This window comes from Podarcis muralis, chromosome 1 (genome assembly GCF_964188315.1).
Source record: "Podarcis muralis chromosome 1, rPodMur119.hap1.1, whole genome shotgun sequence".
Taxonomy (NCBI): Eukaryota; Metazoa; Chordata; class Lepidosauria; order Squamata; family Lacertidae; genus Podarcis; species Podarcis muralis.
The window spans coordinates 122,405,318-122,424,502 of record NC_135655.1 but is presented as its reverse complement, the minus strand read 5'-3'; positions in this window follow the sequence as shown (position 1 = coordinate 122,424,502).

Here is a 19,185-nt window from a genome sequence, read left to right as displayed (position 1 = left end):
GCTTCCGGGTCATGTGGCCAGCATGACTAAGCCGCTTCTAGTGAACCAGAGCAGAGCACGGAAACGCCGTTTACCTTCCCGTGGGAGCGGTACCTATTTACCGTAATTTTTGCTCTATAAGACTCACTTTTTAACTCCTAAAAAGTAAGGGGAAATGTGTGTGCGTCTTATGGAGCAAATGCAGGCTGCGCAGCTATCCCAGAAGCCAGAACAGCAAGAGGGATTGCTGCTTTCACTGCGTAGCGATCCCTCTTGCTGTTCTGGCTTCTGAGATTCAGAATATTTTTTTTCTTGTTTTCCTCCTCCAAAAACTAGGAGTGTCTTGTGGTCTGGTGCGTCTCATAGAGCGAAAAATACGGTATCTACTTGCACTGTGACGTGCTTTCGAACTGCTAGGTTGGCAGGAGCAGGGACCGAACAACGGGCGCTCACCCCGTCGCGGGGATTCGAACCGCCGACCTTCTGATCGGCAAGTCCTAGGCTCTGTGGTTTAACCCACAGTGCCACCCGCATCCCTTTCAGACTTAGTACCTTTTTAAAAAGAAGATACTCCCTGGGTTTGATTTCATGAAATAATATTCTGATTCTAAACATATTTATGTGGAAAGGAGGTTCGCTGAGTGCCAGGCACACACACACACACACAAACGTAAATTCAGCATTGGCTCTGTCCTCCTGCCAGTCCCTGATGGCCTGCTCCCAGGCGCCTGCAATGCTGGAGGTCACGCCGGGACGGCCCCTCTGTAGCAGACGGAGGAGACCCCAGCCTGGCCTGGTACTGGCGGAGGGGACCAGCTGCTCTGGGCTGACTTTTGCTGCAGAAAGTGACCATGGCCGGCCTACATGAGCAGAGATTTACAGAAGAGAAGCCACTGCTTTGGGGGCAGGACACTGAGCTGAAGAATTCAGATACCGGTACATTCCTCTCAGCAGTGATCACTGACTGCTGTCAGATAACAAGCAGAGTTGCAATTGGGTAACTAGGCAATGGCCTTGTTGGACAGAGCAAAACCAACATCACAGGCAAGAACTGATGAAGAACAAGGCCATAGGTTTACCTATCTGTGTCAGAAAATTCCTTTGCACATCTTCACAGATATGTTGACTCCTTTACAACAGGAAGGGAGTGGAGGGGGTTATTAGTTTGTGAGTTTTTTCATTATTATTTTTATCATGTATTTCCTGTTTTCGTATTGTATGTTTATGTTGTGAACGGCCCCTAGATCTATGGATGAAGGGCGCTCTACAATTTTAATAAATGATAAATAATTGGTGACACCTGAAAGCCACATGGAAAGAGCGTTGTTGAGTTACCAACTTTTCAGTTAACCTCTGTGCCTAGGCATGGTTGGCAGTCATTAGCATTTACCTCCACGATGTGTGGAGCATCACTTGCTGTTTTTGTACTGCTGAAGATGTGTAAGAGAGGAGGCTATTTTAGGAGGTGGGGTAGGTCAGTGGGAGGTACTTCGGAAATCTGAACGTGCTTATATCTCCTATTAAGTCTAAACAGTATACCAGGTACTGGCAGGAACAATGTATGTGTCTCAGCCTAGAAGCACAACTATAGCACAAAATTAGTACTTCTTTCATTAAATATCTTTCCCTACAAAGCAAAGCCGACAGCAGCAGGAAGCTGCATCCACATCTACTGTAACCTTGCCCTTTTCTAAAATTTATTTATCAGTGGGTCTGTGTGTTTACTTTTTATAAACCTACCAAGGTATAAAATAAAATAAAATTAAGGGGTTTTATCAGGACGGTGGAGGGTGTGTGTGCCATTGGTGTGCCAGTGGTGGCACTTGTCCTTCTTCTGATAGGAAGTGCTTTGTGGGGGGTGTGTGTGACAAATAAGGGGGGGGGGGGGTCAAGGAGGGTCAGTTGGTGGAGGAGTGTGAAATCTTCCTCTCTTCATCTGGGGTATAAACATAGGTATGCTGTCTGGGACTCACTGCAGATTCACTTTTGGTGGGACACATTGGAGCACAGTGGAGCCAGCTTCTTTAAGGCAGGCCACAGGCCTGTCCAATAGGTCGATCGTGATCCATTTGTCGATTGTGGGATGTCTGGCTCCCTAAAAAAAGCTCAACAACAATAATTTGGTCAATCCAATGGGTAGATCACTGCCAGGTTGTTGTTTTTTAAATAGTGGGAGTAGATCACAATCTCTTGGAAGTTGGACAGCCCTGCTCTAAGAGATCAAGTTTTGATGACTTCAGGAGATCTGGTTACTAGCCAAAGGGGCAAGTATCACAATCCAAGGCCAACTCTAGTCTTCTTGCTGCTGCTTTTGTCTGAGCAAATCTGCTTCCACACACATGCAGTTAAAAAAAACAACCTGGCAGTGATCTACCCATTGGATTGACCAAATTATTGTTGTTGAGCTTTTTTTTAGGGAGCCAGACATCCCACAATCGACAAATGGATCACGATCGACCTATTGGTGGTGATTCTTTTTTCAATGGAGACATCATCATCATCATCATCATATACTGGATTCATTTTATGTATTTTGCATATATTGCAACATGGCTTGCAAGGTAGTACAGAAATAGAACCACAAGGGGAAAAAATAGTTTAGGAGTGACAACATTTTGTAATAAAAGTAATACTTCATTTGCATGTGCTAATTAATTTTTACTTTATAACACCAACATTTGGGACTTATTGTCCTTATTACCTAAAATGAATTTGCTTATAATCAGAAACTCAATTCTGAGCAGTCTGAATGAAGGTCACCAATTTTTCTTTAAATTATTAAGGTTAATTATAAAATTAATTAGACCCATTTGTAATGTTGATTAGAAGAATACACCCTATTTTACAGCCAGCAGAGAACTTGGATCTTTAAAAAAAGCTTCCCTTCTTACCACCTGCAGTTGGCTTTTGTAAAAAGTCTCATTAAAAACTATTTTGGGTTGGATCTCACGGCCCATAATATCCCTCTTAGTGTAACATGATTCATATTGTGCTATGATTTATGATTTATAATTGAAGCTTGATTTCATCTTGATGTTCCCTATTGGCTTGCACTGTTCTGATATAGAAAGAAAATTCTTTAGGTTATTTTAGGGGCTTGTTTCTCATACGAAATAGGAAACATAATCCTATCCTCCGGTTACATTGGCTGGGCAGGATAGCATCCTTCTTTTGACAACCTTCACTGGTGAGAGCCCCAGGGCAGTGGCAGCCAAATTGCACTGATAATAGGGTTGGCTTGCATGTAAATCAGGAATACTTTATACCTGTCAATGGATTTACAACATCTGCTTCAAAGACAGGGAAAGTTTCACAGCCAAATTTACTTACGTTGTTGGGCCAAGAATTGCCGTTCAACAGGGAAGGTGTTCCTTGTCCAGAGTGAGCAAATTAATCCACGTTCCATCAACAAATAGAAGAGTAGTCCTTCTTAAAGGTAAAGGTAAAGGTACCCCTGCCCGTACGGGCCAGTCTTGACAGACTCTAGGGTTGTGCGCCCATCTCACTCAAGAGGCCGGGGGCCAGTGCTGTCCGGAGACACTTCCGGGTCACGTGGCCAGCGTGACATCGCTGCTCTGGCGAGCCAGAGCCGCACACGGAAACGCCGTTTACCTTCCCACTAGAAAGTGGTCCCTATTTATCTACTTGCACCCGGGAGTGCTTTCGAACTGCTAGGTTGGCAGGCGCTGGGACCAAACGACGGGAGCACACCCCGCCGCGGGGATTCGAACCGCCGACCTTTCGATCGGCAAGCCCTAGGCGCTGAGGCTTTTACCCACAGCACCACCCGCGTCCCTAAATAGAAGAGTAGTCCTCCTTAAAGGTAAAGGTACCCCTGCCCGTACGGGCCAGTCTTGACAGACTCTAGGGTTGTGCGCCCATCTCACTCAAGAGGCCGGGGGCCAGCGCTGTCCAGAGACACTTCCGGGTCACGTGGCCAGCGTGGCGAGCCAGAGCCGCACACGGAAACACTGTTTACCTTCCCGCTAGTAAGCGGTCCCTATTTATCTACTTGCACCCGGGGGTGCTTTCGAACTGCTAGGTTGGCAGGCACTGGGACCAAACGACGGGAGCACACCCCGCCGTGAGGATTCGAACCGCCGACCTTTCGATCGGCAAGCCCTAGGCGCTGAGGCTTTTACCCACAGCGCCACCCGCGTCCTCCTTAGCACTGCCCTATTTCATCACATCCAATTATCATAGAATTATAGAGTTGAAAGGGACACCGAGGGTCATCTAGTCCAACTCCCTGCAATTCAGGAATTTCAGCTAATGCATCCATTACAGATGCCCACCCAACCTCTGCTTAAAAACCTCCAAGGAAGGAGAGTCCACCACCTTCTGAAGGAGACTGCTCCACTGTTGAATAGCTCTTACCGTCAGAAAGTTCTTCCAGATGTTTAGTGAGAATCTCCTTACTTGTAACTCGAAGTCATTGGTTTGAGTCCTTCTCCCCAGAGCAGGAGAAAGCAAGCTTGTTCTCTCTTCCATGTGACAGCCCTTGAGATATTTGAAGATGGCTACCATATCTCCTCCCAGTCTCCTCTTTTCCAGGCTAAACATACCCAGCTCCACACAACTAGCGACTTCGTGGTAACTGGGGGTGATGACGGCTTACGATTCAGCTTACAAGTGTTCCCCTAAATCTGCTCACCACAAACCATTTGGGTTGCATTCTCAGCTACACGTGAACACACATTTCTTCTTTGTCTTCCTCACTTCCATGAAGTGTATTGATATAAAACATGGAAGGTCTAATCTGACTAATCTGAAGTCCAACAAAACTAATGGAGTGAGGAGGAGAAGTTGTCACTAACTTGTACTGAATTGGGGCCAGACAACAGAAGCATGTATTAAGCATTTTTAAAACTGTATCTACATTCCCTGACTTTTTGAAGACATCTGAAGGAAACCCTGTTTAGGGAAATTTTGGATGTTTTATCGTGTTTTTAATATTCTTTTGGGAGTCACCCAGAGTGGCTGGGGAAACCCAGCCAGATGGGCAGGTATAAATAAATAAATAAATAAATATATTATTATTATTATTATTATTATTATTATTATTATTATTATTATTATTATTATTTTAAAAATCCTTGCATGCTTCCAGAGCTCCCACCCCACACATAAGAGGAAGGACATGACATTTACACATGGTTGCTCTTCTCCTTGCTAGATTGTATCACCTTAAGTGCTGCCATCTATGGAACCATTATCTGCAGAACGTTTGCAGAAGTCTAACAAACATTTTTTGGGTGTCTCTCTGTGTGTGGAAATCCTAAGAGGTGGTGAAACCCCCAAAACAGTCCAATGAAGACTGCATACAATCGACAACCATAGAATGTTGGCTGTCCATTGGAAGGAGAAAAATGGAGCACTAAGGGGGGGGGGGGAGGCTAGAATAGAATTTCCTGGAAGACAGCATGGTGGATGGGCTGTCACCATGAAAAGGAACACTACACAACACACCATTTTATTGCATGATAATAGAATATTCTTGTATTAACTTACAAGGCCCATAACAACTTGGGCCCAGGATACCTCAGAGACCACTTGAGTCCTTATATTCCTGCCTGGTTACTGAAGTCTGAAGTGATGCTGGTTACTGAAGTACTGTAAGTGATCCCACACGGCTTAAATGCGGCATCTGTTCAGTACTGTGGGTCCAATTTTACGGTCATCCCTTCCAGTTGAGGTCAGACAGGCACTCTCCCTCTTGAACTTTGGTAAGTACTGAAGACTTCCTCCTCCTCCTCCATCAGAGAGATTCAAACCAAAGTTCTTCACTCTCATTTACGAGTCAGAATAAAACTTGCCCAGGGACTTCTAGGCAGATGTTCCTTGACTCTTTGTCCCCAAACATTTCTCTCCACTTCCTAATCCTCTCTATTCATATTGGAAATCCTCTTTCTTCACGTTTGTGTCACAGCCAAGAGTGCTAGTTGAACTAATATCAACAATTCCTTTAGGATATGTTAAAGAATTAAAAATAGACTCAAGTTAAGCCACTAGTTACATTCCCTCGCTTTAGAGAAATGTAAATGTGGTACATGGTTTGCCAGCAATTCTATAACGTTCTTGTGCAGCCTTCTTCTTCTTCATCTGCCCAACCTCTTGCAAAGCTTCATTTCTCTTCCTGTTAAATCTTTGGAGTCATTATGATGCTGTTCTTTCCCATTCCCTTGCCAAAAGATTTAGCATTCTCTTTGTTGTTGGTTTTGCATTTGTGTTGTGGATTAGGATTGCCAGATTTCTAAAGGTCAATTTCTGTAGACAAGGAGCTTTGAGAAGGAAAGGTTCATGGGAAACAACCCATCAGGCTTTGACTGTGGCTCAGAACCAGAGAGCACAGCTGAAGGCAACCCAAACGCATTATCTGCCTAGCGTGTATATTGGAGTGAAGATGTAACAGCGGTGTGGTCATTACCAATATGTCCAGGAAGAAGACTCCAGAGAGAGAAATGCATGATTAAAATGTCCTATTTATTAAACTGTGATGGCCTGGGAATCTGATTCAGAGGCTGAACCTGAGGAATCCTAGCCTGCACAGGAATCCCCGCCTCCAGGGCCGGCTGAGCCGGGGCAGGGGCTTGAATCTGAAGGGCCCTCACCTGTGCTGGATCCTCAGGAGAAGACACCCGAGCTGAATCCGCTCTGGCTCCGGAGGTGATCAAGGACCCATTGCCTGCAGGTGCTCCTCTCCCAGCCCTGTCAGTGGAAAGTGAGGTTGCCTCTGGGTCCGGTAACCCTCCAGCCTCTCCTGAGCTGCAGAGGCTCAGGGCAGAGAGGCGGAGGGAACTAAGTTCTCGCAGGAGGAGTGCTCGCCTCCAGGCCAGGAGAGGCGAGTCACCTGTGGACCGGGGCTGCCCTATGCCTCAGAGGAGATAAAGGCCAGCCCGTCCAGTCCCAGGTTGCGGGAGCAACATCGTTGGTTACCTGTTCCTGCCGGCACCCTGTCCTGCATTCTGCCAGAGTTCCTGACCACGACCGACTCCCTGCCTTGGACCCCGCTTCAGCCTCGGACCGGACATGGACCACACCGCACGGTAACCCCCCCTGGGACCAGCACATAAACTTAACAATAGAAGATCTGCAAATCCTGTATCAGTGTGTCTGGCTGTTAAACAGAAGTTTGATGGTTTGAAACCACTCAGGGATGGTTGTGGGCAGGAATCCTGAATTGCAAGGGGTTGGACTAGATGACCGTCAGGACCCCTTCTAGCTATGATTCTGTGATAACTAACCAAATTGTGAAAGAATGGGCAGGTGACTTTGAATTAACATCTAGAAATGAACTATCCCTCTAGTCCTCTAGGCATGTTTACGGCTGTATTATGTGGCTCTCCAGTCAATGTTGTTGTTGTTTAGTCGTTTAGTTGTGTCCGACTCTTCGTGACCCCATGGACCAGAGCACGCCAGGCACTCCTGTCTTCCACTGCCTCCCGTAGTTTGGTCAAACCCATGCTGGTAGCTTCGAGAACACTGTCCAACCATCTCGTCCTCTGTCGTCCCCTTCTCCTTGTGCCCTCCATCTTTCCCAACATCAGGGTCTTTTCCAGGGAGTCTTCTCTTCTCATGAGGTGGCCAAAATATTGGAGTCTCAGCTTCAGGATCTCTCCTTCCAGTAAGCACTCAGGGCTGATTTCCTTAAGAATGGATAGGTTTGATCTTCTTGCAGTCCATGGGACTCTCAAGAGTCTCCTCCAGCACCATAATTCAAAAGCATCAATTCTTCGGCGATCAGCCTTCTTAATGGTCCAGCTTTCACTTCCATACATCACTACTGGAAAAACCATAGCTTTTACTATACGGACCTTTGTTGGCAAGGTGATGTCCAGTCAATAACTGGGTGAAAATTCTCTCTTCTTGCTAAGTAAGCCTTGGTGTGTGAACACAACATGCACACTCAGGTTCCACTGTGCAGAATCGACCAAGCTGTGCATGCCAGGTCCAAATGCCCCCCGCCTCCCCAAGGATCCCCCAAGCTGAAGATAATGGAAAGTGATTCAAGAGTATCCTCAAAACCCATAATGCCTGAGAGTGCCTGTCAATTAAGTTCTTACATTTCTTTACCTTCCTGCACTAAATGCCAAGCAGACCAAATAACTCACATCAAAAGCCAACTAGGGGTTCTCCAAGTAATTCCCATTCAGCCACCCAAATGCACTAGTGAACACACACTTGGCTCTTCTCATATTTTGGAACCCTCTCCCTAGAAAAGTTAGACTGGCTCCACCCATGTCACAGTTAGAGATCAAAACACACGTTGAAACTGGTTTGCAGGCCACCATTTGTGCCAACCATGGCTTGCCGTTATGTCTGAATTAAGAAAAATCAGTCTATGGTCCTTGCTCTGCTTCAAAAAATTGCTGAACCATGGGCAGCAGGAGAGAATTTATGAGTGTTGAGCAGACAGGGAAACCGAAATGGACAAACTCGAAACCATGGTATGAATGTCTGGACAACCAAACCATGGTGTGGGTTCTTAACCATGGCTAGCAGAAACCATGGTTTGGCACAAAGCTTGAATTAAGCAAACAGGTCTATTTAAACAGAAATTTAGTCCACGCTCAGAGCTGGGGAGACAGAGTGGAGTCCAAGCTTTAGGGAGCCTCATTGGGGTAAAGTTATAAGGCATAACAGAAGGAGCTCAATGTTGAGTTCACTGTAACATGTAGCGAATGTACTCTGTGGCCTGATATCATCAGGTTGTGTTTCTCCCTACCTTCATCAGACAGAAGCCAATGATGTGGAACAGGAGTGGAGGAACACACAGCCTGGTGGCATCCAAACACGGAATAAGCTTGACTGCATATTACAGAGGGGCAGGACCTGCCCTTCCATCCTGCAATCTCTACCACTAGCTGCATGATTTCAGTGGTCATGTGCCCCAGTCATTCCACACTGGAATTCATCATTGAACCTCTTTCACAACTACCAGACAGCCCTGTGCATGAGCTTCTGTCTCCCGTGGACTGGGCACAGGAAAGGTGCCACACCCTAACAGGCACTTAACAAAATGGCCTGCAGGCATTTCCCTTTGCCTCACAAATGAAGCACACTTGTGATTTTCATTTTTTGAGTTAAACAAGAGTTTCAGAGTAAGGATCTCCTGTTCCAAAAGTCAGCTAGAAGGTCGTTAGCTGGATTGCAGCTGGGAAAGACATAAGGGAGGGACAAATGTCCTCAATTTTGCATGGCAGAATGGAAGTCATATGGCTATATCGCCAGATAGGTCCTTAGCACAATGGCTCCTAAGGCGAACAAATGATGATAATAGCTATAGGCTCATGATGTGCAGTCAATTAGTGCAGGTTTGCATGTTAAGTAAGACTGTCCACTTCTGCCAGAATGGCCAACTCATGGGGTGATTGGGATATTTGTAACTGAAATGGATTAGCGAAGTTGACAGGTGTGTTTTCTTTCTCTTTTTCTAAAAAATTGGTTCTTGGCATCTAAAAAAAAACATCTTGTGAATATACTGTTTTCCCTGTCTTTCATATTCTTCCTCATGTACAAGGGGGAAGCTTTTGCTGCATAGTTTAAAAAAATTATTAGGTTATAGAAAAGTGACGTAATAGGGACTGTTCATTTGCTGAATTTTAATCAGGTTTCAGGCAAAAGTTAACTCTTGAGAATCTCAGTTTGGGTCTCTTCCCCACCTTCTTTGTACATTCTTCTCCTTGAGACTGCCAGTCTGAAAATGTGTGGACAATGTCTTCTCAAGTCGCTGGAATCTTGACTACAACTTCTAAACAGTGTATTTATGGCTGAAGATGCATACTAATAAGCCAGAGGGCTTACTGAATCTCACCAATTAACATAAATTCTCAGCTGTGTGCAGAAAATCCAACCCACAGAAGGTGCTCTGCTTTGTTATCTGGTACTACAGGTGAGGGTACCTGCAGATTTCGCAATATGTGATGACATATTAAAAATGTGGTTGGAGAACCTTGTTAAGATTGCTATAATCAACGAAATCAACTAGCAGAAGTCAGTGCAACAGCCTTTTCCCTCTCTCTCCTGTGCCCTGCCCAAATTTTCTGCAGAGGGTTGAGAGAACTCCTAGAACAGACCCAGGTGTAAAAACAACAACAACAACAACAAAACTATTTGTGTATGCTACCACTGCAGCCCGTGTTTCATTAGCTCCCAAATGGAAAATGAGTGAAGTCCCAGCCAAAGAAGAATGGCAACTTAAATTGATGGAATACGAGCAGCTTGCAGATTTAACATATAGAGAGAACAAGAAGAATGCACATTTAAAGTAGACTGGAAAATGTTTACTGAATATATGGGTGAAAATTATGTTTATTTAAAAACAATGGTAGCATTAAGTTAAATTCATCAGTGTAAATATTCGCCGCCTCCATTGCATCTGCAGAAAACAGCAGCAGGAGACTTTTTCAGGTGGTTCGCAATCTATCGGAACCACCTGTACCACCGGGGCCTGGTAGGGACCCCAAGATCTCCTGCAATGCTTTTGCAAAGTTTTTTGCAGATAAAATCGCTCAGATTCAGAAGGAGGTAGACTCCACCGTGGGAGCAGGGCCAGGGCGGGAGAGTGCTAGAGTTCTGTCTGGTCCTGTTACATGGGATCAATTCCAGTCTGTTACCTCCGAGGATGTGGACAGGCTGCTTGGAAAAGTGAAACCGACCACCTGTCTCCTTGATCCTTGCCCATCCTGGCTGATAAAAGCGAGCCGGGAAGGGCTGGGTGATGGGCTCTGCGGGGTGGTGAATGCTTCCCTCTGTGAGGGAGCCTTCCCAGACCCGCTGAAAGAGGCGGTCATTAAACCGCTTCTTAAAAAAACGTCTTTAGACCCGGCCAATTTGGCCAACTATCGCCCAGTCTCAAATCTGCCATTCTTGGGCAAGGTGATTGAGCGGGTGGTTGCTGAACAACTCCAAGCACGCCTGGAGGAAACGGACCATTTGGATCCCTTCCAATCGGGATTCAGGTCTCACCATGGGACTGAAACTGCCTTGGTCACACTGGTTGATGATCTCCGGCGGGCTAGGGACAAAGGTGAGAGCTGTTTCCTAGTTCTGCTGGATCTCTCAGCGGCCTTTGACACCATCGACCATAACATCCTTCTGGACCGTCTAGAGGGGTTGGGAGCTGGGGGCACTGTCATACAGTGGTTCCGCTCCTTCCTCCTGGGCCGTGTCCAGAAAGTGGTGGGGGGGGGATGAGTGTTCAGACCCCTGGGCTCTCACTTGTGGGGTGCCTCAGGGTTCTGTCCTCTCCCCCATGCTTTTTAATATCTATATGAAGCCGCTGGGAGAGATCATCAGGGGGTTTGGACTGGGTGTTCATCAGTACGCAGATGACACCCAGCTGTACCTCTCCTTTAAATCAGAACCAGTGAAGGCGGTGAAGGCCCTGTGTGAGTGCCTGGAGGCGGTTGGAGGATGGATGGCGGCTAACAGACTGAGGTTGAATCCTGACAAGACAGAAGTACTGTTTTTGGGGGACAGGGAGCGGGTTGGTGTGGGGGATTCCCTGGTCTTGAATGGGGTAACTGTGCCCCTAAAGGACCAGGTGCGTAGCCTGGGAGTCATTTTGGACTCACAGCTGTCCATGGAGGCGCAGGTTAACTCTGTGTCCAGGGCAGCTGTCTACCAGCTCCACCTGGTACGCAGGCTAAGACCCTACCTACCCGCGAACTGTCTCGCCAGAGTGGTGCATGCTCTAGTTATCTCACGCTTGGACTACTGCAACGCGCTCTACGTGGGGCTACCTTTGAAGGTGACCCGGAAACTGCAATTAATCCAGAATGCGGCAGCTAGACTGGTGACTGGGAGTGGCCGCCGGGACCATATAACACCGGTTCTGAGAGACCTGCATTGGCTCCCAGTACGTTTCCGAGCACGATTCAAAGTGTTGGTGCTGACCTTTAAAGCCCTAAACGGCCTCGGTCCTGTATACCTGAAGGAGCGTCTCCACCCCCATCATTCAGCCCGGACACTGAGATCCAGCGCCGAGGGCCTTCTGGCGGTTCCCTCATTGCGAGAAGTGAGGCTACAGGGAACCAGACAGAGGGCCTTCTCGGTAGTGGCGCCCGCCCTGTGGAACGCCCTCCCATTAGATGTCAAAGAGATAAATAATTACCTGATATTCAGAAGACATCTTAAGGCAGCCCTGTTCAGGGAAGTTTTTAATATGTAACGCTGTACTGTTTTAACACTGATTGGGAGCCGCCCAGAGTGGCTGGGGAAACTCAGCCAGATGGGCGGGGTATAAATAATAAATTATTATTATTATTATTATATAAATAAGTTTTGATGGATTACTGCATGGTTTGGTTCATGTAAAATATGCAGGGATGTATGGTGGCGCTGTGGTCTAAACCACTGAGCCTAGGGCTTGCCAATCAGAAGGTCGGCAGTTCGAATCCCTGTGATGGGGTGAGCTCCTGTTGCTCGGTCCCAGCTCCTGCCAGTTTGAAAGCGCGTCAAAGTGCAAGTAGATAAATAGGTACCACTCTGGCGGGAAGGTAAACGGCGTTTCCGTGCACTATACTGGTTTCACCAGAAGCAGCTTGATCATGCTGGCCATATGACCAAGAAAAACTGTCTGCAGACAAACGTCGGCTCCCTCGGCCAGTAAAGCGGGATGAGCGCCACAACCCCAGAATCATTTGCGAATGGACTTTACTGTCAGGGGTCCTTTACCTTTACCTTGATGGTATGCAAAATGAACCACAGAAAGAGAAGAAGGGAAGCCATTGATTTAAGGTTGTTTAAATGAATATTTTGAAATGTGTATGTATTATATATATTATGTATTATATGTATTAGGACATGTGTATATATAAAGCAAGAACTCCTAGAACAGCGAGCAGGAAGAGGAGAGAGGATATCATTCTACAGGGCAATCTGATGGAACAATCTCCATTGTGCTTTGCTGAATACAAACCTATGTATCTGTATTCTTGTACACCAGGCAGAAAAACTGCTGTTTGTTTTGCGGATGAGGATCCTTTATTAAACTATTGACCAGCTGGAGAAAAAGTTAACAGCTTCCAGTCTTGGATCTGAATGGGTTTTGCTCTGAGCCAGCTCCAGCCCTGATGTCTCAGTACTGCCAGGTTTTTCGGTCAGAAATTCTTACAAGAGGAATTTCAACATGATTGGGTTTTGATCAGAAATCCTTGCACATGCTGTGCTTTTCAACAAATTGACAGAATGGATTGCTTAAAAAACGGAGAGCTCTTTTAATCAAGCTAAAAGCTATTTTTATACCAGATGTGGAAACAATCTATTCCTGCGCGATTGTTTCTGGAACATGCACATCATCAATGGGACTTAGGCAGACTATCTGTATGGAGGAATAATGTTCCGAGACAAAGAGCCTCTCTATTTGGAATTTTTGGGTGTCCAGCAGTAAGTCCAAATCCTTTGGTTCCAAGTTTTCCTCCTGGTTTGGCATTAGGGTATGGGAAACATCAGGTCAATAACATACACATAGCGACGATGGGGAATCTGCATCCCTCCAGTTGTAGTTTGACTACACTTCCCATCATCCCTGACCATTGCCCATGCTAGCTAAGGCTGATGGGAGCTAGAGTCCAACAATCTCTGGGAGGACTCGGGTTTCCCAGCCCTTTTATGTAATGTAAGTATGCACGTATGCTTGTACATCTACTGAGACCTCGAGCATGGCAGAAGAATATGAGAACCCTACCATGCTCACATTAGGATATGTAATAGTCTAAGAGCTAGACCAGGTTTTATTTACCCTTCATTCCCAAAAGAAAATGGGACACATTTTTTTCCTAAGGCCTGTGTATACATGTCAACATTGGAGGTTCTGTATGCTCTGCAGAAAAAATTGTAAATTTCCATGAAATCTATATACAGAAAATTCAATTAAAATTATGGAAAAGAACACACAAAATGGATGGCTTGAAAAAAAGAAACGAAATGAAACGTGAACATGGCAAATCCAGTGTTGCCCTTGCAGCAGTTACTGGGAGGGGTTGGCTAGAGGCAAATGAGGCAGCAAAGGTGGCTAGATCAGTTCTCCTCCACACCCCGAATGTCCAGAGCTCACCAATTCCTTTACAACATCATTGCAGAAGGGTCTGTAGTGTATATACTATACTATGCCTACAAATTTCATTCAATTCTGGTCAAAAAGATTTTTTTAAAGTTATTGATGTCCTCCTTTTGCAAACAAACACAGAACCATTTAGTGCTTGCTGCACAAATCCCTTTCACCTATTTGTCTGAAATAAGACAGACTTAACCCGCACCCCCAGAACAAGCTGCTACACCTGCAAACTGAAATCTAACTCTGAGAACAAAGTTAAAAGTTACATGCAGTTGAGTGTTTTCCACCGTAGTCCCAATCTCTGCTCATTGGTGCACGAGGATTCAGTGGTTCCAAGGTCTCAGCTTCCTTTTGCGAATAAGTGGAGTTTGTGGTGTCTTTATGATATACGGTTTATTTACACATATATGCAACCTGAAGTACACAAAGGAGGAAGTTCAAAGCATCACATCCCAAGGGATTTCTGGTCCTCTTTTAGGGATAGCAGCATCCTTCCCTTGCAGCTTAGCCTTTTTTCAAGAATGGTCACATCCCACCTGTCCTAACCATGCTAACCTGGTCTTTTGTAACACAGAGAGTAACACTCACCTGCATTCTCACACTTTGTTCTTTGGTGCTTTGTTGTGCTAATGGATCATTACCACCGGGGTATTACCTCCAAGGAAATTAGCTTTTACACGTGTTGATTGCCTAGGATTAAAGGGAGTGGCTGATAGACAATTTAGGAAGTTTGCCTAGGTTAATTACCTCTTCACATATGCTAATTCCAGGGGATTAACAGCAGCTAACACGCATTTTAAATACACATGAGTCTGGCTATTGCCTCCAAGGAAATTAGCTTTGACAGCTCCAATCCTTAATTAAATTCTGCCACTAACTTGATCAAGCATTTAGGACGTCTTGCACCCCCAGATTTGTAACAAAATCATATAGCCATTAGGAAAGATATCCAAAGCTTTGGAAAAGTGAGGTTTTGCCTCAGATTTGAACCAATTCCTGATGTCAGTCCAAAGCTCTGAGGCAGCTCACAATCTGAAGCATCAAATTGGGTTTCTAGCTGTGCACACGGCATATATTTACACAGAGTTCTTTTTCTAGAAAAAGAGGTGCCAGAACTCAGCATGTATTGTTGTCAGAACTGTTCTCTCATAATGGCAATGGCACCCACCTGAGAGGTACCGGAACTGAGCTCCAGTGAGTTCCAGCTGAAAAACAGCTTTGCATGTATCTGTGTGTGTGTGTGTGTGTGTGTGTGTGTGTGTGTGTGTGTGTGTGTGTGTGAAAATTGACATTCTTATTATACTGTATTCTGTGCTTCAACCCTTATTATACCTGTGCGAAATTTTAGAATGAGATAAATATTTGTAGGAAACGATGCCTTATGAGGAACGGCTAAGAGAGCTGGGCATGTTTAGCCTGGAGAAGAGGAGGTTAAGGGGTGATATGATAGCCATGTTCAAATATATAAAAGGATGTCATATAGAGGAGGGAGAAAGGTTGTTTTCTGCTGCTCCAGAGAAGCGGACACGGAGCAATGGATCCAAACTACAAGAAAGAAGATTCCACCTAAACATTAGGAAGAACTTCCTGACAGTAAGAGCTGTTCGACAGTGGAATTTGCTGCCAAGGAGTGTGGTGGAGTCTCCTTCTTTGGAGGTCTTTAAGCAGAGGCGTGACAACCATATGTCAGGAGTGCTCTGATGGTGTTTCCTGCTTGGCAGGGGGTTGGACTCGATGGCCCTTGTGGTCTCTTCCAACTCTATGATTCTATGATTCTAGGAGATAAAATGCACCCCTCTGCAGCTGGGTTGTCAGAAGCATAAGACAACTAACTAACTAACTAACTAACTAACTAACTAACTTAGTCTGTTCCATCACAGGTGCCATCCAGTACTTTTCTGAACATTCAGCTACCATCACCAGCCCCATAAGAGCACCTTATATATTTTTGCCTCAAAAAACAGTAATTTTCAGTCTAAGAAAAATCCATTCTGAGTTTCTTGCACTGGATCACAAACTTTTAACCCACCTGTCAACACCGTTAGAAATTTTCTTCAGAGAATGACGGATGCTTTGTGCGAGCACCAGATATTTTGTAAAAATCTGCATTCCACGTTTGGATATGGAAATGTTTGAGGTAGTTTCTCCTAACAGTTAAGGGGGGGGGGGAGAGAGAAACCACCCAAACAAAACGAAGCCATAAAGTGACAAATTGAAATTGTGTGCACTTGCTTTATGCAGAGCCAAGAATTATCTTAAAGTACTGCGACAGCTTGCTAATGTAGCACTGCATTTCACTAAACACCAACAGTAAACAGATTTATGCAATCCCTTATGAACTGCCAGGTGGATGAGGAGTTGTTCTGAAAGTGCTGTACCTCATTTACTGCTTCCCTCTCCACAGGCTGTTCGAAACACACCACGCAATCTAGCCAAAGTCACATCCTTCTGAGTCCCATTGCCTTCAATGGCAGATTTAAGCATGTGCTTGGATTTCTCCCCATTGAAATCGATGGGACTTTCAAGAGCATAGCTTGGGCTGGAATGCACTCAATGTTTGTGCAGCCCATCGATTTTTCCAGTGCCAAACATAAGGCAGCTCAGTCTATTTTCCAGTGCTATAGTTGCCGTGATTGGACAGGGCTCTCTGGGTCTTTTCCAGTCCTGCAACCTTAACTTGACCATTTAACTGAAGATGGATGGGATTGAATTTGGGAACTTCTGCAAGCACAGTGCGTGTTCCATCATAGAAGGACTGGCCTTCTTCTACTGAATAATGTTGGATCAAAGGATAAGCAGGCACTGTTGCAGACGTGAATATCAATTTAAGACAAACTCCCAGAGCATGCCCAGTCCTTGTTGGACTGGCTTTTCTCCTCCTTAGTTTTGTGTCTTTTTTGGTACTTCTGCAAGTGTCCTATGCTGTTGTGGGTTGTATATGTTAAGAATAATGACTTGAACTTGGCCAGGTAACAGAAGAGTAGGGTTCATGCTGCGCTACTGAGAGGCAAGGCAACTATGTGCTTTTGAGGAAAATATTAGTCACCATAGGTTTCTTTGGACAGAAGCTTAAAAGAAGACTCAGGAGATAATGTGCACATGATGGTTGCTGTCTTCACACTTCAGGGGATTATTTGAACAAAGGAGATGTGTGCTATGCCTCAGTTTTGAGGGGGTGTGTGTGCTGTTTTGTATCTCTCTTGTCAGGATCTCCTTTACCTAGGAAGAAACCTTTATTTATTTTTTATGTGAAGGAATGCAGTGAAATGAAAAGCACGAGAAGTGATGTGGGAAGGGATGCTAGTCGTTCAGAGTACATTTCCTAAGAAAAATGCCTCATGTTCTTTACTGACTGCATTCTGTTTTCCCTGATTGTAAGAACATTTTTGGGGAAATATCCTGATGCAGACCACTTTGCGTGGCCTCTAGAAAACACAATAAAGGTGTAAGGAAGTGCAAACTGTCAGGCTGAGGCAGTCATTCTCACTTCAAAACATTAAGGTTGATCTAAAAGTTATTTTAGCAAATCTTTTCGGTTAAGATTTGGAGACCACAGGGGTGTGTGAGAAAGATGCTCAAAAACCACCCTATGTCACTTTTTAAATTTCCATTGCTCCCTGTTTCCAGGTCTTGACAACAGGGTTAATGATGCCCTTGATATAATATATGCCCTTTGAAGATAAATGGTTATGAGGCCACTTCCTGAAGAGCTGATTCCGAGGTGTTGTCTGGGTGGATAAGTTATCACTACTCTCTGCAGGCCCCCAGGCCTCATCAAGAATAAAGTTTAATTTACCATTAGCTCAACTCGTAGTATGTTCAGACTTATGTAGCAGAAGACAATGCACCAGGGAATCTTCGTAGTTGATGGCGGCCTTTTTCTTCTCAGGAGGACACACAGTGAGAGTAAGGAGCAGGGCCCTCTCTCTGATTTGCTGCCTGGTGATATTATGTCATCATTCATGCAAATCAGTGTGAAATCTGATTGGCTTCATGGAGATTCTGCCACATTACCATCTTTTAAAAATGCTCTATTATAGCAGTTCTTAATCTGTAAAGTCAATGCTCTGAATCAAATTCATTTTTGCTTTTCCTCATTTGTTCAGTTTATTTTTGCTTCAGTCAAAAAGTTGTGGCAACTACTCTTAAAAATATATCAGATCACCCTATTGCACAAAGTATATAGGTCTGGATTCAACCATTCAATTACTCAGAGTACACCTATGGAAATAAATCAATACAATTAAACTACAGCCATTAACTTCAGTAAACGGGCTTGTCAGGGGTGCCTCAGATCCCAGCTCACAAAGGACCAACGCCAGTGTCTCTTTATATACAAAAGTCTTTATTAAAGTTCATTGTTGGTTTTACATCCGTGGCGCGCATCCCTACGTCTGTAACTCTAGACCGTCGAAGCTCCGTCTGACTCTTCCCCTCCCCTACACCAGTTTAACACCCGAGCTTTGCTCCACCTCTTCCTCTGCTCTTTTCTCCTCTGGGTCCTCCTGCCCCCTGGGTTCCACCCCTCCTGGACTCTTCGGAGGCGGATTCCTCTGACTCCTCCCCCTGTCTCCGGCGGGCTTTGGGACCTGGCTCCCAATCCGGATTTTCTGCTGACCCGCGCGCCTGCACATTTGAACTTGGCGCGCGCGCCCAGCCGGCCACTTTCCTCCTAACGGCTACACTGCTCCTGTCACTGCTTCCTCCTTCGGAGGGGCTGGCTGGAACTGACCTCCGCTCCGCCCCTCCACTCTCCGACGGAGGCGTGGTCAGTTCTGACTCTCTCTCTCTCCCTGCTGGAGTGGACGCCGGTTCTGATCTGTGGGCTTCTTCCCCCCCGCTACGCTCTGGCAGGGAAGCTGGCCCTGATCTCCAGCTGCCGCTTGGGGACTCACCGCTGGCCCCCCTTGCCCTGACCCTGGGCGCCTCTTTCTGAGAATCTTCTGATTCGCTGGAGAGACTAATGGAATCTCTCGAGTCACTGTCATATCCTCCTAAGCTCCCCTCAGATTCCTCCCCTTCGCTCTCCAACGCCTCTTTCCCCCGTGGCTCTGCCCCTGAGCCCCTGACAGGGCTCAATTAATTTCTCATGCAACCAACTATACATATATGGAATACCGGTATGTTATCATGATCACTGCAGATGG